The 26,396-nt window shown below is 39.0% G+C and overlaps 1 long non-coding RNA gene across 1 annotated transcript; it reads right to left on the reverse strand.

The window, feature by feature from the left end:
* On the reverse strand, window positions 1,951-21,419 carry LOC110262067. The gene is made up of 3 exons (XR_002346588.1): window positions 17,721-21,419; window positions 6,904-8,159; window positions 1,951-3,943 (listed from the first exon to the last, which is right to left on the reverse strand). It is a non-coding gene; the product is annotated as an uncharacterized LOC110262067 (long non-coding RNA).

The raw sequence follows: 26,396 nt of genomic DNA on the forward strand, positions 1-26,396 counted from the left end.
GAACTAAATATCAAAACACTGTGATGGTCATTTTGCTTTATAGCACCTCTAACTGTAAGGTATTATATGTAAATCAAAATTATGAGAAGTGAGTCAGCAGAAACTCTGAAGAAGGGAAAATATAGAGAACAAGTAGTAGGTCAGGAGCTCAAGCTGCATAAAGAATAAATAACAGAATAGAAACAAGCTGAGAAGGTAATACTGCCTCCCAAGCAGAGAGCTGAGGCCCCCAACTCCTGCTGGTTGGTCCTTACTGGCATCTGGAGCCATCCTTCAGTTTCTGTCATTTCTGAGGCTATGCATGGGTAGTTGCAAAGAACGGAAGGCAAACTTTCCTTGTCTTTATTAAGCACCTTCAACATACAAAAACCTTCTTTTGCTTCAAGACCTTAAGAGTGAACAAACCAAGTAGCTCTTTGCTTGCACTTAGAGAGAAAGAAATGAAGACTATAGAAATAATCAGTACATGGTAACTGTGAAACAATAACTAAGCAAGAAAAAAAAATGATGCAGTGAGAAGATCTCTAAAGACAAGAGAACAGGTTGATGCCACAGAGGATTTTTGTCAGGAGATGGCTACTCCTTATTCAGGAAGTGACAGTTGAGCTGAGACACAGAAAGTGAGAAAGAGCCAGTCATGCAAAAAAAGCCTGGAGTAGGGAGAGAAAGGGGAGAACATTCCAGGCAGAACGAACAGCAGGTGCAATGTCCTGAAGGCAGAAAGATTTTTAGTTTGTTGAAGAAATAGTGTGATTGTGATTGGAGGGAAAGAGTGGTGTGAAAGAAGACGAAAGAAGCAGACAAGGGACCAGGTCATGTACACAATTTGGTTTTATTCTGAATGCACTGGAAAGCCATTGAAGGGTTTGAAGCTGAAGAATAACATGTCTGATTAGGAATTTTTGCAGTGGTCCAAGCAAGATGTAGTAGAAGCTTGGTTTTGAAGAATTCCTATATTTTTGAATCAAAAAAATGTAGGATCATGTCATGTATGTGGGATTTATTAAATTTATCAAGAAATAATAATATTCAGCTGGTTTTTAAAGTGTTCCATTCTATTTTTATCAATTACAAAAGGCATACACTGTCTTTGTAACAAATTATAAATAAGCATCAAAAAATCTTCCATATTTCTTTCACCCTATAAGCATGACTGACACATTAGAGTATATTCTTCTATGTGTTTCTAAAACCTAGGTATTTGTGTGTGCAGAGAACTAGGGTCATATTCATATACTTTTTAGAAACTTTGGAAAAAACATACTTGGGACATATATCTATAGCATTAAATAGTCTATAAAACCATAGACTTCATGGCAATTCAAGTGTATGGATATTAGAGAATTGATCTGATATACAATATTTATGGATTTAACTTGCTTTCAATTTATTACTAGTGTTATTGTTATTTTTTAAATTTTAATAATAAAATAAATCAATATTTGTGTTTACCCTTAAGTATCTTCAAATTTTAAGTTCCAAATCTTGTAATTATATTCTAATTTAAACTATTTGCACATTTTCAATGTATAGTGTATATGGAATGTATTCTTATACCAATTTGCTAGGACTTTTGGATACAATGGGTATGATCATTTTAAATTATTTGCCTATTTAATAGGTAATTAAAACTACACCATTGTTATTTTGCTTAAAGCACTTTTTTTTTTTTTGTCTTTTGTCTTTTGTCTTTTTAGGGCTGCACCCGGTGCATGTGGAGGTTCCCAGGCCAGGGGTCTAATCAGAGCTGTAGCTGCTGGCCTACACCACAGCTGAAGCAACACCAGATCCGAGCAGCTGCCTCTGCGATCTACACCACAGCTCACAGCAATGCCAGATCCTTAACCCACTGAGCGAGGCCAGGGATCAAACCTGCAACCTCATGGTTCCTAGTCGGATTCATTTCCAATACACCATGAAGGGGAACTCTTTTTTTTTTTTTTTTTTTTTTTGTCTCACCTTTTTAATTTGTATTTCTGTTTAGTAAGGTTGAATATATTTTTCAAATGCTTACTGGTTTACCTATAGTCTCTGTTTAGGGGTGATCATTTGAAACCAATTATTTTTCTAAATAAACTAATGGCCCCAAGAAACTTTCTAGAAATTTCAAAATGGGTAAGAGTTTGGAACCATATCCAATTTTTTTGCCATTTAGTATTGTTCACATGAAACAAATCGGTTTTCATCTGAGGCCAATGCTAATACTTTAAGCCCAAATAAAGGCTATTTACTTTACCTGAATGAACATATTTCTCCAATGATGGGTTTCATAATTGATCTCAGATGAGACTTAGCAGAGCTCAGTTGAAACGTTAGGGGATTAAGAGTCAAAAGACCTGGATTCATGTCCTGGCTTCCTCAGCTTCAGACCTGTGTCCTTGGGGGAGCCACTTTAACAAAGCCTCAGTTTATTTTTCCATAAACTGAATTTATTCTGCAAAGTAAGTTGAGGTATGCGAACTTACTGTCAAATGCAGAAGTTTTATGTAAACATGGGATGTTATTTGGAGCTGGAGTCACAAGCACAAACATCTTCAAGGGGTAGGTTGCCTTCCAGCTGCATGGGGTAGGTCCACTGGGCTCTCCTATCTTCTAGTTCCAGAGCGTTGCTGCCATTGTGGCCACAAAAGCCCGGCGTTGTCTGATGTTTCCTCTTTGTTTACACCAAAAGAAAAACTATAAATCCTGATTTGTGTGTAAAATATCCATCTTTCAGCATCAACAGCTGATTACAGTAGATTTCAAAATAATTTTGTTGGCCAATCAAATCACACTGGCTACTCTTTCTCTAAATTGTTCTTTTGTTGCCAATTTACATGGCTGCTAACACCCTTCAAACCTCCATGTTAGCATCTTTAGTTAAGAGTATTTATTGTACTGAGTGTATCAAATGTAGTCCAATCTTGTAGTAACCAATTATTTGTAATTATTTCCACGATGAGGGTTTTTCTCTTCAGGTGGCCAATTACTTCCTATCAAATTATCACTGAAAACCATTATTTTCATTTCCATTTGTAGACATCTCAAGACTTTATTTTCCATTTGGTACAAGTAAATGAAAAGGAAATAATAACAGCCAATGCAATTATGACTGTGATCTTATCTGTCTGGATTGATTAGAAGTCCTTACTCTAATCATGCAAACTCTTTATTAATGTTAAGTTTATTAAAACCTAGGTTCAGATTTAGGTTTTTTTTCCCTTTAAGGATTTCATTTATTTTATCTTCGTATTTTATAAGATGGCAGGGGATGCAGGATAGAGAAACCAAAGGAAGCCTAGTTACCAAAGGGACCTAGTCTTTCCTGTAATTTGGCTTCACCACACTGATCTCTATTAAAACACTTCCTCCATTTATCAAAACTCTGTCTCTGGTGAATTACAGTGGAGCACTGCTAATTCATACTAATGACTGGGATACCCAGTGCAGATTATTGAATCTGAGAATTAGCAAGTGAGCAAAAAAGGGGGGAAAAATGACAATAAATGGAGGCCATTGCCTCACAAAAGTGTCCATTGTTCATTTGTTTTCTTAATTATAAGCTAGTTTTTAATTAATTAGGTTAATGTATCATTGATACCAGTACAAATTATGTCCTTGGAGTTTGCCAACATTAAATATTAGTTTAAAATTAGGTGTAAGTTTATTTGGCAGTGAGTTGAAATAAAGCATTGGCAGAAGAGCAAGACAAGATTTAAATTGGTACTAAATTCACAAAATTTCCACTTAATGTAATATTCTTTTTTTTTCAGCCTTGGCATCAGTAGTTGGTATTAAATATGCTTTTTGATGGGACCAGTACTCTAGGGAAGGGCTGTCTACTCTTGAACACTTACCTCCTTAAAGGAATGGCAACTGGGTATTCATAAGGAGTTGGTATGGTTGCTGCTTCTCCAGGAAATCCTACAAATGTCTCGGGGTTAAAAAGCACTCCCTTCTTACTCTATTTTTTTTGAGAAAACAAAGAAGAAAGATTGGGTAGAATGTTGTCAAATACTATTAACTTTGTTTTATTTTTTCATTTTTTAAGGTTTTATTGAAGCACAGTTGATTTACAATGTTGTGGTAATTTTTTTGCTATTTAACTTGTTTAATGGTAAGCACTAGAGATCTCTTTGTTTTATAGATGATGAAATTGAAGTTCAGGGAGTTCCCATCGTGGCGCAGTGGTTAACGAATCCGACTAGGAACCAAGAGGTTGCGGGTTCGGTCCCTGCCCTTGCTCAGTGGGTTAATGATCCGGCGTTGCCGTGAGCTGTGGTGTGGGTTGCAGACGCGGCTCGGACCCTGCGTTGCTGTGGCTGTGGTGTAGGCCAGTGACTACAGCTCCGATTCGACCCCTAGCCTGGGAGCCTCCACATGCCGTGGGAGCGGCCCAAAGAAATAGCAAAAAGACAAAAAAAAAAAAAAAAGAAAAAGAAAAAGAAAAGAAATTGACGTTCAGAGAGAGACAGAGAATGGGGTCCCACAAAGAAGACCTGGTTTCATGTTCTTTTCTCTTTACCTTCTTGGATGTTGGAAGACCCCTCACACTCCTTCTCACATTTTTTTATTCATCATTCATGTATTCTTTTAATGAGTAGGCTGTAGGACTGTATGGACCTGGGTGTGAATTTGTGTTCTGCTTGTCCTGTGCATGCACTCACTGTCTGGCAAATTTCACTAGAAAATTGTAAGCATTCAGTAAACATGCTTTAAGTGACTGAATGCTTATATGATAACACGTGGAGTCCCAGAATCTACAGATGCTGAGCTGTGGGCCTTTCTTCTGGAGAGCTTACATTCTTGAGAGGGAAAAGCAAAAGCAAATCAATGCAGTCGAATGTTTCTAGGATGGGGGTTAAACAAAGATTGCCATGAAAGCACAGAGTAGGTGAAGCAAAGTTCTCCCAAGATAGTAAGGTTAGAAAAGGCCTCCAGGGGAAAGTGGAATTGAAGAAGGAGGAAGAGTTATATGGAGAAGCCTGGAAAAATGTTTAGGGAGCTTCATCTTGTTCATTGCGGAGAGGAGATAGAAGAGAAACTAGAAGATAGGTGGGAAAAATTCATTGAGAACTCTGTATGCCATGTGAGCTGCTTAAGTTTCCTTTGCTTGTCATCAGGAGCAGAGTCAAAAGTGGACCAAATGTGGCAATCCTAGAGGCAGGGGGCCCAATGAGCAGGCTTGCAACAGCTCAGCTGAGATTTGACAAGGGCCTCCTGGGATCCATCATTGCTACCCTGAACTTGTTTCCTCCCCTAGTGGTTCCCAGGATTTCTGGAAAACTACACTTTCCCCTACTTTTAGCCTGGAGTTTGAGTGAGATGACTTGTCCTCAGCTCCAAGGATGATTCTTAATTAACTTAAGTGAATCAGAAAAACCCTTTCACTTGGCCATAGTCATTGGATTAGGACGAGGCATAGGACTGGGAGTTTGGGATTGGCACATGCACCCTGAATATATGGAATGATTGTCCAGTGGGGACCTGCTGTAGAGCACAGAGAACTCTGCCTGATGTCCTGCAATCATCTATGTGAGAAAAGCGTCTGAAAAAGAATGGATGTGTGTACATGTATAACTGAATCACTTTGTTGTACAGCAGAAATTATCACAACCTTGTGAATCAACTATACTTCAATAAAACTTTATAAAATAAAAAAACATGCAAAAATTAATGACAAAATTTAAAAAAAAAAATAAAGAGAGGACTCAAGTGGAGCAAATGTGGCCAGAAAACTTCTGGGCTGGGCTTCGGGAAGCGCATCTTCTTTGCTCCTTTAGGAGAACTACTGGGAATACAAATTGTTCTGACTTATGATGGTTTGACTTAATTTTTTTACTTTTATGAGAATGTGGAAGTGATCCACATGCAATAGAAAACTAGGAAACTTTGAATTTTGAATTTTATTTTTTTTCCCCTTCCAATACTATGTGGTACAGCCCTCTGTGGTGACACTGGGCAGTGGCAGCTCCCAGTCAACCATGCGATCCTGAGAATAAAGAACCGATCCAGTTATAACAATTGCGTCCCCAGACACCCACTCTGTTTTCACTTTCAGTACAATATTTAACAAATCACATGAGATAGTCCACACTTTATTATAAAATAGGCTTATATTAGATGATTAATCTACATGTTCTGACCACGTTTAAAGCAGAAGGAGCTAAACTATCATGTTTGGTAAGTTAGGTGTATTAAATGTATTTTCAATTTATGATATTTTCAAATTATGATGGGGTTATCAGGACTTAGTCTCACGGTAAGTTAAAGAAGATCAGTGGTGCTCTCTCTTCCGGAACCAAGACATGCAGCCTCAACACTGTTGGCTGCCAAATTGGGAACGGAAGGAAAAATCAGCCTTTAGATTAAGCCAACACTACAGAAAACAAACATGGAGAAGCAAATGTACTAAACCCCATTTTAAATCTTCTCTAACTTGGGGCCAATAAGTCGTGCAGAATTTTGATTTTTTTAAAAAAAAATCTTTTGTGCCACTTAAATGGGTTTTTCTATAACTGGGACATTCTTGTTCGTAAAAGTATCTTAACTGCTAAAAGCCTGTCGTCCGTGGCAGTGACCATCAGGACAAAGGTAGAAAATTAGATGACCCTTCCAGTCTTTTCATTTTTAGGATTCCCTCTCACCCTTCGTTTGTTAAGAAAATCTCAAGCCTGCAAACAGCATGCTGATGACTGAATAAAAATGACAAAAACAGCACAAGAGTCAAGTGACTCCCCCAGAGTCCCCTGACAGCTTTTCTCCCTTCCTCTCTGTTGCCTGCCTGTCTCTGGCTGCCAAGAATTTGCTGTTTGCTTCTCACTTCCCTCATCCAATCCACACTGAGAAGTTAACATGCCCAGCAAGCTCCAGAACAGAAAGCAAATGTCGGCACACATTTTCCCATGAATGAAAATAACCTACCCGCTCCGAGTGGCCTCTACTTTCCAGGGCTGAGATCATATTGGGTTGGGTGGGGAATTCCTCAGTCTTTCAGCTAATGGCTTTGGGGTTTTGCACGAGCCACATGCTCCTGGCTTTAATGTTGCCACTGTGGATGAGAACTTGTCATGTTGTATAATATTACACAGTTACTCCAAAGCAGCTTTCCTGACTAAGTGACAGCATTTGACATGTCTCTAATATTGACAGTAGTGGTGACTTTCAAGTGTTCTATTTATTTCAGGTAGAAAGGGAGCAGAGGGTTTTAAATAAAATAAACATGTGCAAAGGAAACTTGTGGTTTAGTGGAGTAAAAATGTCAAGGGAGTCTGAATAGTTGCTCTGCTATTTTCTAATCATGGACCATTGGGCAAGTTTAGAGACTCAGTATCTGTCTATAGAATGGAAACGGTGATAATGTCCACCTCGAAGCATCAAAATCCCATTATCCAATGTGTCTAAGTGTCTTGTGCGATGCCCAGCTCACTGTAGACAATAATGCTGTAGCTATTAATTGGGATTCCTGCCATGTCCATAACCTTTTCTAAGCAAACAGCCATAATCCAGCATTTAACGCCGAGAATCCTTAGGCAACACTGATTCCACCATAAGGCTTGGCTACCTTGGCCACAGAGGATCCTGCCGTTGGTCACCAGGCTCAACACAGGTGACCTATGAGGCAGCCAAGAATTATGACCTGGCAGGTGCCTAAATCTGAACTACTTCGAAGAGTCTGACAGACTCTAGCTGGAAGCCTGAAAAATTCAGGGAGCTAGTGGCAAGAATCGAAACTGACAGGATTTACAGAGAGAAGCCATGATGTTAAGCAAAGGCATGAAGAAGTGCTGAGGTTATGAGAAAGGAGAGTGTAAGCAAATGGGCATAGTTCAGAAATATTCATGGATGGAAGGATCAATGAGTTTTTGGTGAGGGAAGCAGACAGACCTAGAGAGAATCAGAACTATTAAGAGGAGCTAGGTTGCAAGAAGGGCAAAGCAGAAGTAGGAGGCCAGAGACCCTGTCCGCTGAGACCCTGGTGACTTCCAGAAGATCGTCCAGAGGTAGGAAGGATGGTCCTGGAAGAGACCGTGTGGTCCAGAGGTAGGATGGTCCTGGTGGCATTGTTAATGATACAGTCTGGAATAAGAATAGGAGGGCTCAAGCCCTGTGTATCTCACTTACCATCGATGAGGATTTAAGCAAGTTACTCAACCTCTTTATTGACTCAATTTCTTCATCTGTAAAATGGGGAAACAACAGGACTCACCATTAAAGCCATTAGGCAAAATAAATAAATTAATACATGGGAAGGCCTGCAATGCCACTGGCACATAGTTTTTTTTCCAATAAGTAAATATTAGCCATTATTAGCTATTATCAACTATGCCTCAGCTGCCATAAAACTGACATATTTAGCAGCCCCTCAGTTCCAATATAACTCCTCTTTCCCTTTTGGTCAAATGTTTCTTATAATTAACATCACTGTCAATCAGGAGAGTCCACCTAAATATCTATTATCAGTTTTATTTGAAGAACAAGATAAAAAACAGTAAGAGAGACCAGAAGGAGATAAAACGCTTAATTCAACAGTCATGGTTACCTTTCTTTGTGTCCCAGCAATTTCTTGTGTGATTCATTCATTCATTGATATTATTTGTTTATTCATCTATTCATTTTTCAAAAATGTATTAAATTGCTACTATGCTGGAAATTCAATAAAACAAAGCAAAACAAAACAGATTCAGCCCCTGTATTTGTGGAGCTTTAAGATCTTGTGGCATTATGCAAATATTGAAGAAGGATCAGTTTTAAGCTGACATCTGAAGATGAAAAATCTGTTTACACCCTCACCTCATTTAGACAGGGACTCAAAGACTCTTTTTTGGTGAGTTCTTGCCTAAGCAACTTTATTATCAGGATAAGATAGGTGACATGGTAGTAAATGAAGAAATTAATACTTATGGTTTAAAACAAAAAAAAAAATATATATATATTTCTTGCTCATATTATGCCTCCAAAGTGGGGGGGGGGGGGAGTTGGCCAGGCAGCCTGCATCTCATGCAACTACTGAGGTCGATGAAGACACTACCATCTTTGATTGGCAGTATCTAGATCATGCAGGCTACATGGCCTCAGAGGCAGAGGAGGAATGTACAGCTTCTTAGAGTTCCCACTGTTGTGCAACAGGATTGGCGGTGACTTTGCAGCACTAGAACACAGGTTTGATACCCCCCCACCCCACGGTGGGTTAAGGATCCGGTCCTGTGTAGGTCACAACTGCAGCTCGGATCTGATCCCTGGTGGGAACTCTGTATGCTGCAGGGCAGGAAAAAAAAAAAGAAAAAAAGAACAACTTCTCTTTAACTCCTAAATGGAAGTGATAATATCACTTTACTACGAACGCATTGGCCGACACCAGTGGCATGACCTCATCTCACTGCAAAGGGCTGGAAAGTCTTCCCAGATACCCAGGAGCATAGAGAACGAGGAATCTGTAGCAGACACCATCTCGTCTCAATTGTAGCTCCAACTTTCACCCTCCCTATCTCCTTCGTTTATTTTTCCCTGCACCTAACATGCTAATTCAAGACTATCTTTTCTAATTAGAGGTGAGCTTTAAGAAGGAAAGCATAATTGTCTGTCTTGAACACTGATACCTCCCTAGCACCTAGAACAAACTTTGGCACAGAGAAAGCACTCAATAAATATCTTTTACGTAAATGAACACATGAATGTTATCCGTGAGATGAGATGGCAAGTAGAAAGGGTGAAAGTTTTAAAGACCCTGAAACGGGAAGGAACTTGTCTTGGTCAAATAAGTAATAGAAACCAACCTGGCTACAGCAGAAAACTGGCCCAATGTTTATAAGCATTTCATTAATGCTTAAAAGAGCCCCTTCCAGAGTAAGAACTGATCTATTCCTGGGAAACAAAAACTGAAGCTCAGGAAAGTAAGCTAACTTCCCTAAAGTCTCACCATTACCAAATTAAAGAACTAAGATTCAATCTGAGTTTACACATTTTCCACTCTCCCAGAGAAGGGTAACTGTCTGGCTGATTCAAACCAACCTATAGCTGCAGGAAAACTAGACCCATAAAATCACTGTTATGTGGCCAACTAAGAATAATGTGGACAATGGCAGTTAGATATCTGTCAATTTATGCACCTCCTATGATAATACCTGATAGGTTCCACATGGTAAAAATGCTCTGTTACTGAGTCTTACTACCTTATATGTGCGTAACTCAATACACACCAAGTAGAGCTAAAAGCTTAAAATCGAAACTCAGATGCCTGATACCAAATTAGTTGTTTGAACTCAATAAGATAAATTGCCTTACACAATTGGGAAAAACTAAAATCCCCCACAATTAGCATGAGTATTAAGAGGAGAAGCACAAAGTTACAAAATAAATGGGAGGGAATTTCACATTGGGACCATCACAAGGAAACCCAGCAGGAAACACTGATTCCTTTAGTAAACTTTCCAGAAGTCATAATGCAGAGGCAAAACCCACAACTGGGAACTGGAGACCACAGTTGGAATAGTCTCCAGTTTGATATTTTGATCTCCCTCATATCTGATACCCTTTTCAATGTTTGAAGAATTCCCTCTGAAACAAATCTTGAAAGGAGACAACATAACTCCACTAGAATTTTCAAAGACAAAAGTCAAGAATCACTTTTCCAAACCATGTTTGTGGGCCTGGGACCCGTACTCAGCCAATAGCATCTATCTGATAAGAACTTTTACGAAGAAGAAGTAAAAATAAAACCTGTGACATAGTGGAGTCCATTTTCAGGTAGAGACTCTATGAGGATGGGAACATTCAGTTTCCATGTGCTCCGGGTCAGAGTTGGCAATTGGAATTCAATGGCACTGACACCTATATCCTTGTAAGAGATGGGTTTCAAAGTGGACATTTTCTGCTGCCATCCTAACTGCTTTCTGAGTTTGATTCTGCAATATTTCTTTTATTAAATGCCTTTTCTAATTTAGTTTGACACATTCATTTCTGTTGTTTACAATTTTAAAAACTGAGTATTCTAACACTCACATATTAACTACCAAGTAGGTCTAGCAAAGAAGTGATGCAGTAAAATCCATGAAAGATAATGGTGAGAGACAGATGATAAATTGATAGAGAAAATATAGATAGATAGATAGATGATAGGTAGATGGATAGATAGATGATAGATAGATAGATAATAGCTAATATTTTGATGATTGCTATGGGCTGGGAAATTTCCTAAACACTTAAAATATCATGCAATTTCTCACATCCATTTATGATAAGCTCTTTTATTACTCCCTCAGATAAGTAGAGTAAGAAATGTTAAGCAAAATGCTCAAGGTCACAGAGGGAGTATGGTAGAATATATTCCTGTTTTTCAGAAATTTACTATGTTCCCCCACCCCCCCGCAACATACCTACCCATTGAAGGATTGTACCTTCTTGCCCCACTGATACTGAACCTGGTCATGACACTTGATTTTGTCTCATAGAGGGCTGAATATATTGCCATTGACTTAGGACCTGGTCTTATGATTTGTTTCAGTCAATGGGGAGTAATGGACTATGACACAAGCAAAGTGTAAAATATGATTGCATGTGATTGGACTTTCAGCTTGCACCTCTGTCTTTACTGTTGTAAGAATATGGCCCAAGTAGTCTATTAGTCTCAGACAAATTAAAGATAAATTGACTATGCCTGAACTAAACCAGTGTTCCAATGCCAATACTAGATCAGCTAAGCCCTAGCTGTTTCACAAACACTTGAGTCACTGAAATGTTGAGATTTTTGCATTCTTCTGAATTTGGGAGTGACTTGTTACTCAGCATTATTGTGGCAACAGCTGACTGATAAAGCTAGTAATAAACACAACCAGGAAAAACGTGGACAATTTGACTTATAAACCTCTCCCTTAAATACTTTACTATATCACCTTCCCTGCAAGGTCTGGAAGCTTGCACTGAATTAAGACAAAATTAGGACCAAGTATTTAAAGTGTTGATGCACCTCAATTGCTGCTCCTTCCATAGACATAAGAGAGTTCTTTACAAAATCTATGGTAGTGCCTCTGCCTTTTTTTGACCTCAGCCTCATTTTAGCCCATTAGCCATGGTTTACATGTCTTATCTCTGTATTACTTTGTACCATGCTGGTCTCAACAAAGCAAATCACTTCCTGGTTTCAGTGCTAATGTGTATAGTACAAAGATTTTCACTCTCGTTTAAGTTCTGTCCTTAACTCATGAAACTGAGCAACAAAATCTGTGTTTCTTTCCCTGCTGCTACTTTTGTTTCTGCCATGGATTCTTAGTTCACAAAGCTAGCTAAAACAAGTACATGAGGTGAGTGTATCTTGTGAATAACTTGTAGAGCTTCCTAAATATCTTGGATGGATCCTTGTTCCAATAATTGATAGTTTTGTCCTCTTTGGTTTCAAAAGCAGATTTGTGCCAAATAATTCATAAAAAAGTTTTCCCCCTTCTTGTGCACATTTTGCATCATAGCTGTTTCCTACCTGCTCCTTAGAGATTATTGCATGGTCATAATGTTGTGTTTTCCTACCTGGTTTTGAGTCTAACTCTTTGATGCTACTCAGCTACTCTCTAAAGATTTATACCAGCACATTTACTTCATGTCTCCTTACATTCTATTGACTTTGTGTAACCAAGGATTGGATGATTAGCTGAAGGCACCCGACCTTGCCTGATTGCCACCTGGAGTGGGAGAAGCAAGGCAGCGTTGATGGTGTTTGAGCATCAGTGCTGATAACCACCATCCACTTAATACCTTGTCTTGGCTGCATTTGTAGAAAAAGGAAATAAGAGATCTGTAACTGATATATCTGATATAAGGTCTTAAAAGCACAATATCAGCTATCCCTAAAGAAGAGAAGAGACTTCTCGTTCCTGAGAATAGCACTTGAACATGGTATGAACTGGACCCTTTCTGTTCCTACCTTTCAGGTAATGCACATGATTTATGGCCCACATGAATGCGATTTGCTGAGCCAGAAGAGACACAAGCTGATCTTGAGCCTTTTAGCTAGAGAGAAACAGAACTGAGTCTTTCCTGATCTTGTCACTCACAGAAAGTCCTTCCTCAGAGAGCTTCCTGCTTTGTCTCTTGCCCTGTAGATGCTAAGGGTTGTAAGAACTAAAGGAAAAAAAAAAAAAAAAACAGAACCATCCATACTGATCACCAATATCAGGTCCAGGCTGGTCCAAGGCAGAAGAGAAAAGGGGTCAACCAAAGCCTGATCTGAGTAGTTACGAAGTGCAGAGAATAGAAGCCTTGGGACCATGAAAGGAAAATAAAAATCATTCAGTGACAGGACCTCCACCTCCTGCTGTGGGTTCAATCTCTTTCAGAGAGTTATTTGTATAAGCAAATGCCCTTTGTAGAGCACACCTAAGGCTCTAAGTTACTACATGTACTACCTGCAACTATTTTAGAGACTAGACAGGGTCTCTAGAAACATAAGAAGGAAAGTGGTGTTAATACAAAAAAAAAAAAAAATCTGAGGCTCAGATGTGTATAAAACATTTATAAACAATATGCTACTCCTCATACAGTAGAAAAGGATTGAAAGAATCCCTGATTCTTTCTACCCAAAAATTCCTAGGGACATCAGATACACAATTCTATTAATTTCAGATATCCACAAAAATCAAACGACTGGGTGAGGACTCTTGCATTTGTCTGGTTACTACCTGCAGTGGGAGAAGTGACCAGTTGATGAGTAATTCTCAGAACTTCAGGATCTCAGTAATTCCAGGTTGTGTTTTTCCCTCTGATCATGAGTCATACCACACCTTCAGTCTCACTGAGCAAAAAGCATAGGAAGTATATTGAGCAAGGAATTGAAACAAGGTGAAAATTCTGGGTTAGGCCAAGGCCAGGACGTGGCTGTGCATACATTATGGGTCTGCCCTCCAGGGAAAAGGACATGGCCCACCTCTCACTCCCCATTTTAACAGGCAAGTGTGAGAAAGTGGTTCTATCTGTGGAGAATGCGCAGGCGTCTTGACACTGGAAGGTCTAGAAGTGGGTTCCAACTCTTCATAAGCGTTTTCTGCCCTTGGAGGCTCTGTTACCATGAGAATTAGCAGTTCCCGTACTGGAAGGAATCAGGCCCTGACTCATGAACAGTGAACGTGTGGACAGCCATTCTCCCCACAGAAAATCTTGGGGGATGGGGGAGGCAGCACCACCAGCTCTGTATCCAAGCATCCCAGACTGAGCACTTGGGGTCCCTTTCCAACAGTGCCACTCCTTCTGCCACACCAGCTCACTGCCCTGATGTCCCCCCAGCATGTTGAAGAACAAAGTTACTAAGCAGAGAGGACCCTGCACGGCTGAGGCAACCTCATCAACACAGATCATTAATTAAAATAAAACCTGACTCTGAGTTGTCTTTTTAAAAATAAATAAATAAATTGAACGAGACGTAATTTATACTGATTTTGTTTTATTTTGTTTTGTGGCTGCTTTTAAAAAATTATTCTGGGGCTGCACTCCATAAGGGCATTTCATTAACCGGTGGAATTTAAGTGACTTAATTGATGTAGTTAAAGCATTAACATCGCTGATAAGAAAGAAAATGACTCAGGGCAAACACGCTGTCATATTGTTGTTATTGAACGCGGACTGCAAAGCGCTGGCACAGGAGATGCTGCAGAGCACACAGTTAGACACGGTCCGTGTCCCAGGGGCGTGCAGTCCCAGCAAGGTTGTTCTATGGTATTCATTGCAATTTGATGAACTTCATTTATCTAGACAGCCACTTATTTAGGATGAATTGGAACCTACTGAATCATCTTAATTCAGAGCCTTCTCCTGCACCATGGGTCTGCAGCAGCTATTAAACTAGGGAAGATGCTGCAGCCATGACACAATGAATGTATTAGTCCCCCAAAATTGTCTCGGGGTGATGAATCATCAGCTTTAGGGACAGGTGTTGGGTGATACCCACTACGGCCTTTCTTCCCCCTTAGGTTTCTAAGTATGATATCAACGCGACAGTCGGTGTTACTCATCTTCCCCAATAAAGAAGTGATCTGTCACAGATGATGCTATCTCCCCAATAGCACAATCATTCAATTCTTGGGGAAAAAAAATCACACAGTCAGAAACCCTGATACAGGACGAGGGTTCCCCTAGGCACTGAGTTCTCTGAAGCGATGAGTTAATGAGGAGAGCAGTCCTCTCTGTAGCAGATGCAGCCACTTTATGGCATCCTATTACTAACTGAGAGTAGGAACTCCCATAAACTCTACTTAGAGGATTTATTTGGGTTATTTACAAGGCCAAGGGAGGAAAGATGCAAATGGAGACTTGCATACAGAGTGAATCCAATTGCTGAACAATTGCACTTTCTATTTCTAGACTAGAGGCTTTTTCAAAGACTGGTGCTATGTAAAATTTGAAGGAAAAAAAAAAAATCTCAGGGTTGTCACTCTCCAACTTCTCGGCTGCTTTCTATATTCTGTACCAGAGACTTTTACAACTTATAGACTTAGTCTATGTTGTCTTTGATGATAAAGCTTAAAATCTTGGAAACTAAAAGCTCAATGGTAGAATCTTACTTCAAAAAATTACAGCAACATTTAATCCTTCTATGCTCAAAAACATACCAAGGGCATTGCATCAGCCAGGGTTCTCCAGAGAAGCAAATAGAACAAACTTATACATCATATATAATTATAAAATATATATGACTTATTATACATAATAAATATATAGCTTCTTCATATATTATTTATTTTAAGGAATTGGATCACACAAGTGAGAGGATGGCAAATCTGAAAATCTGAATCTCCACCCACATTATTGTTGCTCCCTCTGATTATAGATGTTAATCACATCTGTAAAATATTCTACAGCAAATCTATGTGAATGTTTGACCAAATAACTAGACACATAACGTAGCCAAGGTGATACACAAAACTTAACTATCACACATCAGTTCTGTTTGTCAATATCTATGCTATGAATTTCATTAAACAATATTCTTGAATTGGCACATACAGAACCAATAAGAGCTGTGTTTAATAAAAAAAATGATTGTCTAACATTTTTCCATATTATAGCTTCAGTCAAAAGTTATTTGGATTCAGAATGCATAATACTATTTTGTGCTGATGTCAATTATTCTGCTGAAAAGAGTATTTCTTTTGTTTTTGCAAACCCAGCATTGGTAAAGGATGACCCACAGCTAACTCTGATCCACTGCTTATTTTTGATTTTACATTTAAAACAATTATATTATTAGTAGTTATGTAAGGAACCATATACTCAAAAATGGTTAAGATAGTAACTTCATGTTATCTGTAATTATAACATGTGTGCACGCACAGCACACATACCCTCTCTCTCTCTCTCTCGCTCTCTCTCTCTCTCTCACACACACACACACACACACACACACACACAAGTTATGTAGGAACTTCTTATATTGGGAGCTTGGGATGGCATATGCACACTATTATATCTGGAATGGATGGATGGTCAGTAGAGCACAGGGAAATCTATTCAATATTCTGTGATAACCTAGATGGGAATGGATGTCCCTATAGGTATAACAGAGTCACGCGGTTGAACAGCAGAAATTAACACGACTATAAATCAAATATACTTCAATAAAATTAAAAAAACACATAAATAGATACTTGGCTCTCAAACTCTAAATATGTACCACATGACCCTTCAAAAAGAAAGCTTGCCAGCCCCTGTTATAAACCAAATGCTTTTCAGGGAGGGAGGTCCTAAGTTATCCCACCTTGTTATTTATACACAGCATTATTGTAACAAATTCCTTTAATCCTTCTCATGATATCATAATTCCTCAGGAGCATTTACAAACAATATCTTAGTGTTTTGTTTTGTTTTTTGCTTAAAATCCTATCTTTATGAAGTAGACTTTAAAAAATTAGGGGAGTTCTGATAATTAATGAAAGAAACTTTCATTTAAAGCAACCGAAAGCAATCAGGCAGCAGACACCCAAAGGATGCCATGGCCTGTCCTCTGACCCCTCTCTCCAGCCTCACCTCCTATGGCCTCCCATCCCTCATTCTGCTCCAGCTACATGGACTTCTTCTCTGTTCCTTGAATACTTCCACGCTGTTCCTATCTCAAGCCTTTGCACTTACCATCCCCGCAGCTGGGGATACAATCCCCCCCAGGGCTCCACATGGCTGTCCTCTCCTCATCGGGCAGATGTCAACTCAACTGTGACCTACCAAGGTAGCTGTCTCTGACCACCCTCCTACCAACACTCTCCATCCACCTCTCCATCTCACTATCTAATTTAATTTTATAAAATGCTGTCTGGCATTATCTGTAAATGTGTTTCTTCCCTTTCATCAGTACAATGTCAGCTCTAAGACAGCAGACATCTCATCCATCTTGTTCATGGCTGTACCTCAGTTTCTAGAACATTCCCATGGCCATAGAACATATCCAATTGATGTTTGTTGGCAAGGGGGGAAAAGAGAACACTGGTCAGACTGAGTTAATGTGTCCTTCTCCCTAGTCATTAGTCTTCCAGTTAAGTTACCATTGGTTTAAGAGTGGTATTTAATCTATTAGTCATTTAACTAAAGGCACTAAGGACCCAAATCAGGCAAGGTGCTAGGAGCAGCAGCTCCAACAGTTAAGAAGGACAAAGTCCCTGCATTCAGGGAAGTCACTGAATGATGCAGCAGAAACAGAGAAGTTTGAGATAATGTCATACTCCAGCGGTATTATAAAACATTTTGTAGATGTCACTGCATATGTTTCTTACCTCAAATAATTTCCAAACTGCTTTGAATCATCATTTTCTGGCTTTAATAGCATTCACAGTGTTTCTTGAATATGTAAGGTTTTGACACCAAATCAATGTTAGCTGTAAAGAATTATTTAAAAGATTTAAGCCAAAACCTAAAGGAAAGACAGAAAAATTATTTTGGGTGCTACAAAACACAATATAGAAAGGAATTACTTTCCAACATTCAAAAATATTGATTCCCTGAGTTCACAACTACTGATTTGATGGCAGAGATGGAACTTTTCCACAGAAAGATGTATACGATGCTTTTTCAGTCGTGTGGATTTCTGACATTCAGACATAACAGCTCATTTTCAGCCAGAAAGGAGGTATGGAACATGTCTATCTTTACCTCCCCCTTTTTATGCTTTTTAATAAGAGCTTAAACATGGCCAAGCCCAGGTTTGAGTTTTAAAACTCCAGGTGACCTCCAAGCCCAGGGTCCCTATTGTAAGAGGGGAGATCAACAGTAGAACCTGGCAAACAATCCAACAGCATCTCAGACCAAGAATAAAAAGGAGAAGTAGCAACACTGTGTCCACAGGTTGTGTTTCATGTGCTGCTTTGCTTCCTGGAGAATTTCGTATTTTTAACTCGGTCAGTACAAGTTTATTAAATAGCCAAAAAAAAAAAAAAAATCAAGTCCCCCCTGATAAATCTTTCTTTATGCACCTGTCAATATCTGCGTGGGTATCTCATGACCTTGTTTCTTGAAATGTGCCCTTCTAAACACATAGCTATGTGCGTGCACACACACCACACACACACACACACATACACACACACACTGAAAGAAGATTTGAGGGTTTCTGTCTTATTTACTTCTTAGTAACTCAGTAAGAAATTTTTCATTCTAATCAGCTTTCAACCTAAATTTGAGAAAAGTTTTTACATAAACAAATATTCTATATATGTATGTATATAGGGAAAATAGTTCATATTCATATATAGACATTATCATATAAATATAAAATAGAAATATATATGTGTGTATGTGTATATTTTTCCCCTGCCCTCAAGAGGGAAAGTGATAGGTTATACGTCACTGCCACAGAGCTAAAAACCAGAAGCCATGCCTGGGCTGTATCACAAATAATCTTTGACCTTGAATAAGAGACATAACTTCTTTGACTGTCAGTTTCCTCATCTGTAAAGTAAAAGCGTCTTATTCTATCACCTCTATCTGTTCGTTTCCAATTTTAAGTTCTACCATAAAATTTAGTTTATATAAATAAATAGAGCCCTGTGTCATGATACTAAGCATGGCCAGTTTAAAGCAAGGATAGACAAGAAATTTTTGGACTATCAGGACTGACACTGGATACGTATGTCAAAACATAGAAAACAACACACTTGAAATGTATGCAGCTTAATATATGTTAACTATACCGTAATAAAGTTTTGATTTGTAAAAATTTGAATGACACTGTATCTCATTATCTAAAAAGAATTTCTATTAGCATTTTGGAGGGAAAAACAAAAAATGATGTATTTTTATATGGATATTATTTTAAACTAATGCTCAGACAAGTTAAAAAAAAAAAAAAGCAGGTCCTTTACTAGCCATGCTTGTTGCACAGCACAGGACTCATTAGCCTTGTCTCCACAGATAGATAAGCTACTTTAAGACAAAGGCTCTAAATTTGAATTTTGTTGACCTGTTTGATTTTTTTAAACAACCTCTTGAATTGAGTGGGTAAATAGTTACGCATCATTTTCAAAATAACCAGTTCTTTGTTTCCCCCTTCCCACTGCCCCCAGCCTGGGCATGAACTGGGGTGCAGAGACTGCTCCCAGCTGGTGAGTGGAAGAAGTCTAGTCTGTTACCTGCCAAGGAAGGTCTGGAATGCCCACTGGCTACTCAGCTGTATTGCCGCAAAGCAAAACAGCTCCTTGAAGAGAAAACAATTCCGTCAATCTGAAACAACACATCCTTTCCTCTGAATTCAACTCTATTTTGATAGAGTAAATTCAATGAAACCAATTAACAGAGGGTCAGGCAGCTTTAGGAATAATGAGGAGAAAAGGAAAGTCTGGGATGGAGAGAAAACACAAGGAGAAGAAAAAATGAAAGCAAAGAGAGACGGAACTGTAGTTGACAGTTTCGGGATCAAAACTCCTGTTTTCTTACACTTCATTTAAAAAAAAAAAAACAAAAAAAAAAACACCCTTTCTAGAATTCCCAGGCAAAAATCTATGCCAACCTGCCGACTCCGTGAATACAGAAAAGAAAATGGAGAAATGAGGAAACTACACAGACACTGCAGAACAGTCTCTCCTAAACATCAAGGAGATGAAAGCACATTCTTTTTCTTTACCTTGCATTATTCAGAGAATTATCTCAGTGCTTCGCTTCTCATTGTGTTGTAAACAGAGCTAAAGCCAAGTGAAAAGTTGGTCCAGTTGTTTTCATAACTCAGGCAGAAAAATCTGAATTACACGCGTATTTGCAAATGTATAGATTTGCATCAGAGAACTTCATGAAAGAGAAGATAAAATAATAGGGTAGGTGTCTACGAACAGCACAAAAATATTTTGTAGCATTTTCCTATACCTTCCCTGAACAACCAGGGATTGTTTTAAATAAGCTTTTACTTTCATTATCACTGAGGCACCGCTCTCTTCTCAACACTGAAATGACATTGTAAATGGCATGTCTGTGTGTTGTCACCAAGTCCCAGTTTCTCTTTGTTTTACCTTCCACATTAACAGCAGGAAAGGCAAAAATTGGCCTGGACATTGCCAAAGCAATGGAGAAATGCCTTTAGTTATTATGACCAAAGTAAATGAAGAAACGGCAGGCCAGATGGGTGTATATTATCTATCCAACTAAAAAAAGTGTCTTGTTAACAGAGATAAATGGTCTGAAATGGCAGAACATTTTCTGCAATTTTAAAAAATAATAGCTGCAATATTTCAGAGGATAATTCTGCAATTTTTTCAAGGTTTCTGCTAAAAACCACATTTGATATTGATAGATACATTCTTAAACTGCTCATTGACACACGCATAAATATGTGAAATTGAAAGGGATTTTTTTTTTTTTTAATCCCCACTATAGCAATCTGTCTTGGAAGCCTGGAGACGGGTTGGCACCCAGTAGGGCTGAAGATGTTTCTTTCACCCCTGAATCAGTATGACCAACTCAAGACAGACGCGGAGCACTGGAGAGGGAAAGGTATAGTTTAGAAGAATCAGACAGATCTGGGCCGTGCCCATTACTAGCCCCATGACCTTGAAGGTGTCAAAGGATGCTGTACAATCTCAGTTCTCCTATTCCTAACACACAGATAAAATCTAGGATTTGAGGGTTGCCAGGAATATTGTCAAAAGACCTTATAAATGTCCCGTTTGGTACATGCAAGTGGCCATCTAAATGTTAAATCCTCAAAGAGCAGTATCTGCACAGTATGTTGGTTCTTCCCATTTCCTACAAAAGAGCTTCTAGCTTCTAGTTTTATACAACTGCAACATTTTATTTTCATTCAATATTATGGGTACATAGCTGCACTTGGAATGAAGAACAAAACAAGATCTTTGGCCAAAATTGAGAGTAAATATTGTCCCTGTTATAGACCTTGGCCTGGTTGTATATGAGGTACAGTCAAACCTAAAATCCACTGTGAATATGAAAACATCACTTTAATTTGCATTCAGCCATATCTTTAGGCAAAAAAAATATATATATATATTTAAAAATATATATATAAAATTAATATATATAAATATATATATAATATATATATAATAAATATATATATAAATTATATATATTTATATTATATATTATATAAATAAAATATATATATAAATTAATATATAAATATATATATTTATTTAAATATATATATTTATTTATTAAATATATTATATATATATTTATATATTATTATATATTTATTTATATATATTATATATATATTTATTTATATATTATATATATTTATTTATATATATTATATATATTATATATATATTTATTTAAATATATATATATATATTTACTAGGAGAAAAATACAATTAAGTTCTGAGATGTGTTATTTCTTTGGAAAGCCTCCTTTCTTTAGGAGTGTCACAATGACTTACTGATTTAGAAAGTGCTATACTTTAGAGGCAGTCAAAATACTTTCCTTATAATTAGGATACCTTGTTTTTCTTTTCTTTTTTTTTTGTCTTTTGTTGTTGTTGCTATCTCGGGCCGCTTCCACGGCATATGGAGGTTCCCAGGCTAGGGGTTGAATCGGAGCTATAGCCACCGGCCTACGCCAGAGCCACAGCAACGCGGGATCCGAGCCGCGTCTGCAACCTACACCACAGCTCACGGCAACGCCGGATCGTTAACCCACTGAGCAAGGGCAGGGACCCAACCCGCGACCTCATGGTTCCTAGTCGGATTCGTTAACCACTGCACCACGACGGGAACTCCTACCTTGTTTTTCTAATCTTGGTCATACCTAGCTAGAACATCAAAAACTTCCTTTAAAGAGGCATTGGGTCTTTTTGTGTGTGTCACCTCAGCTGCCTTTGTAGCCACCCAGGAGCCTTGAGTACGTTTTAATATTTTCATTTTTAGCCTTTGGTCAGTTGGTTTGTGTCATTACCAGAAGTACTGAATAATACAGGTGACTTACTAGTTCGTCAAGCCCAGGAGAAACTACAACACTGCATGTGACAACCCAGGAGTCATAAAGAAATTGAAGACGTCTTTTCTGGAACTTGCAGCCCAGCTGTGTTAAAATTGGCTGTGGTGGGCATAATAACCAGAGGAGACCCATCTTACTTGGAGATTCAAGTTGGAGCAGTAAAGGATGACTGTGTTAAGTCAAAGGACTCTTAGGAAGAAAAGAAGGCAGCAAGGGTGAGCCTCACACACTCTCTTCATTATGATAGGTCCAAAGCAAGCCATTCTTGCTTTAGCATCCCCCTGCTCTTCAGTTGAGCACCAGGGAGGTATTTTGCTTAGATCGAGAAGTATCATATGAGAAACATATATCTCAGCACAGTGGGGAAGGTGAGATGGATGATGGCAACTCCAGTTTCATCCCTCTTAATTCACGATAGAAGAGAGAACTCTGTTTCATCAAGTGGACCTGAGGTTGTATGCTTATGATTAGATATGTCTTTTAAGTGACTCCATCACATTACTTTTCTCAGGAAAATGCAGGGTGTGGGACCAGATCCTTCTCTACCCCATCCATGCATTCCCGACTGGAGCTGCCATGTTTTTATTAGCCTCACCCTCTTTCCCAATCTGGACCAATCCCTACACTTTCCTGGGATATTTTAAAATTCAGAACACACAGAGGGGGATACTGTCTCCCTCTTGTGGCCAAAGCAAAAAATGTGAATCTTGCTTTTTCCAAATGCCTCTTCAGAAGCATGACATGCTATGAAAATAACAATAATAAAGTTGAAATGCAGGCAGACCATGCTGTGGGACTTGGAAGGAGAGTCTAATGTATCCACACCCCTGGTCCCGTTTGTTCCTGAGGCTCAGTGGATCCCTCCCCTTGCCCTTCTTGGGTTGTTGAACTCCGCCATGATGGCGTAAGTTGATAAATGACCTTTTTGTCTACAGCTCCTTAGGGTTAAGGTTCTGACACTTGCAACCAAACTAACACACTGAACAAAGTATTATTTACTCAGCTTAATTGTCTCCTAAGCAGAGGCAGAACTAGCACTCTAATAAAACCTTCATTACTTGTATACAGTACAGTGGTCTTTGCAGAACCCTTCATTCCGACAGTCTAGTTTAACAAGCTGCTTCAACACTCTGTGTCTTAATGTCCCCATCCATGAAATGACAGTGGTCACTAGATTGGAGGAATTCAAAGAAGCACACAGGCCACCTCACCCCCATGGCAGTTATTAAGCACCGATCCTGGCATTCTTCCCAAGGACCTTCCCTTCTGTTTCAGAAGCTTTCTCAATGCAGTGGACAAGAGGAACTTTATTTTTCTTTATTGGATCTTAAGTAATCTCAAAATATCATTACACCCCTTCTGCCTGTCCAGTGTATTAGACCAGGCAAGTATTCGAGTCCCATTTCACAGGTAAGGAAATTGGAGCACAGAGAAATCTATGGTTTACATAAAGCTATTCAACTTGCCTTTAATCTCTCCTTCCCATTTGAGACTGGGAGGAGGAAGGAGGATTAAAACTGTGCAGGCTCAAGTATAGACAGCTGAACTCCACTGGAAAGGGAGTGAGTGAGGCAAGTCACTCCAGAACTTTTGCACGTTGCCTGGGAGATTACCTCCTGCTCCTTCCAGCTCTCTCTCTCTCTCCGCTACCTTATCCCATCACATCAGTACCAGCTGGCTGTACCCCACATTAGAGCAAGAACGGGGCTCAGCCTTTATTGCTTCTCTGCACTTCTCTATACCCTGGTGAGCAGCGCTCCCAAAGGGGTTTGACTTAGCGAATGGGAAATAACAGAGGAGCCAAGGGAAACTGGCTCCAGGACCCACTTTTGAACCCAAGCAGAGATGCAAATTTGGGGTCTAAGCATGCCATTTAGTCAACCATGCAAATTAGCACATGCTCACTTGCCTGGGGCCTCAAAGAAACCAGGAGGGGGGCCACAAGGAATTCCAATCTGTTCTGTTTCTCCTTCAATTGACTTTTGGTCATGTTTTAGTTGGTATTTGCTTCCGTAGATTCCAACACTGAAGGTGAATGTTTGTTTCCTTAACCTGGGCATCAGAAAGCAGATGTGAAGGAAAAGAAATGAGTTACGACTGAAGGTTAGTAATGGTAAATTTTAGGAGTAAACTGGGAAGAAAAGGTTAAAAGAATGACATATAAAAGTTTTGTCTAGAGCTATATAAAATTTTACACACACACACATACACATCTGAAAAACTGGTACAAAAATGCAATTCAACCTAGTCAACCCCACATCTGAGAATCTTTCTTTTTTTTTTTTCTTTTAAAGGTTACTATTTACAATCATTGCTTATGGTGCAGGGGTTAGGACGACTGTATTTAGTTGCAATTGTTCAATATATGCTCTTCATAAAAGCAAGTGTCTCACTCTGACAAGGGTTGTAACCCTCATGCATTTCCCATAGCTCTAGCTGAATTGCAACTATTAGGTCCTATTCACTTACACCTTCTCGGCAAAGATTCCATTTCCCAATTATTGAACAGTGAGTCAAATAAAAGCAAATGTTGTTAAAGAAAACAACATAAAAAGAGTCTTTCAATATCCAAAGAAAGCTGGATTGATTGAAACTAAGTAGTTGGAAATGCATCTCCATCCATGTCTTCAACTACAAAGGTGGAAACGGGAGGGGTGGAGGTGAGGCAAGAGGGTAGAAGCTTAGAGTGGGGCAAGGAGGAGAGAAAATTCATTGAAGTAAAGAGAGGAATTGGTATCTGGCATTTCTTCTGCAATTTAATGCTGTCAGGCCGGCATCGTGCACAGCTACCCAGATTGAACACATTGCTATTACGGAAGCAAGTTCTCTTCTAGGATAGATTAAAGAGCTAATAGGTGAAACAGCTGCAAGGAGCATCTGTTTTGTTCATTGCAGAGCAAGAGTCCTTGCGGAACTGGAAAATACAGGTTCCGGAGTTCTCTGGAGGTGGTAGCCTAGGAGAGAGTTGTTAGAATTTTCCAATCCTTAAAGAGCCCTGAGCTCATTGAATCTCCATGAATCCTTCCAACATGTGACCAGTCTTAGCAGCTTCACTTTCTATAACATTACTGGTGTGAAGAGACCTGGAGAGGAGTTCCTGTTGTGGCTCAGCAATAATGAGCAAGGCTAGGAGCCATGAGACTCTGGTTCAATCCCTTGCCCTGCTCAGTGGGTTAAGGATTCAGCATTGCCTTGAGCTGTGGTGTAGGTTGCAGACATGGCACAGATCTGGCACTGCTGTGGCTGTGGCTGTGGCTCAGGTTGGCAGCTTAGCTCCTATTTGACCACTAGCCTAGAAACCTCCACATGCCACGAGTGTGGCCCTAAAAAAGCAAAAAAAAAAAAAAAAAAAAAAAAAAAAGAGAGAGAGAGAGAGGAGAAACCTGGAGAAGAACAGCTCCACTTTACCCATTATTTCCTTTCAATTGTCTTATTCTTTCAGTAAGACCTGGGTACCTATATTTTCACACCTTGGCTCCTGGGTACCTTGAGTAGTTGCCCCATCAATAATGCTCTAAAAGAATAGATGACCTGCTTCTCTCTGTCTCTGCAAACTAAACAAATGATTGGAAATTGTAAGTCTCCCAAACATCTGGAAGGGGGTAATACTGTCAACTCACAGAATTTTTAGGGATTTCTTGGGCCAGGGATCAAGATCTATAAAGCATGAATTGTAGGGGTGTCAGAGAAAGAAAAGACACCCAGGATGTTTGTTAAGCATCATTCGTATGTCAATCTATTTATATTTGTTATCTCATGCAATCTTCACAATAACCCTACAAATGAAATCTAATTATTCCCATTTTCATTGAGAATCGTAAGACTTTTCAAGAATTCCCCACATCCATGGCTCCAGCCTTGCACAGTGAACTCAGCTGTCTTTGATTCCAAAAAGCTCAAGAACTACAGAAAAGGCACCCACTTTTCCCCAGCTTTACTGAGGTATAATTGACAAATAAAATTGTAAGATATTTAAAATGTACAACATGATAATTTGATATAGGAATG

The sequence above is a fragment of the Sus scrofa genome, chromosome 8 (assembly GCF_000003025.6).
Source record: "Sus scrofa isolate TJ Tabasco breed Duroc chromosome 8, Sscrofa11.1, whole genome shotgun sequence".
NCBI classification, from domain to species: Eukaryota; Metazoa; Chordata; class Mammalia; order Artiodactyla; family Suidae; genus Sus; species Sus scrofa.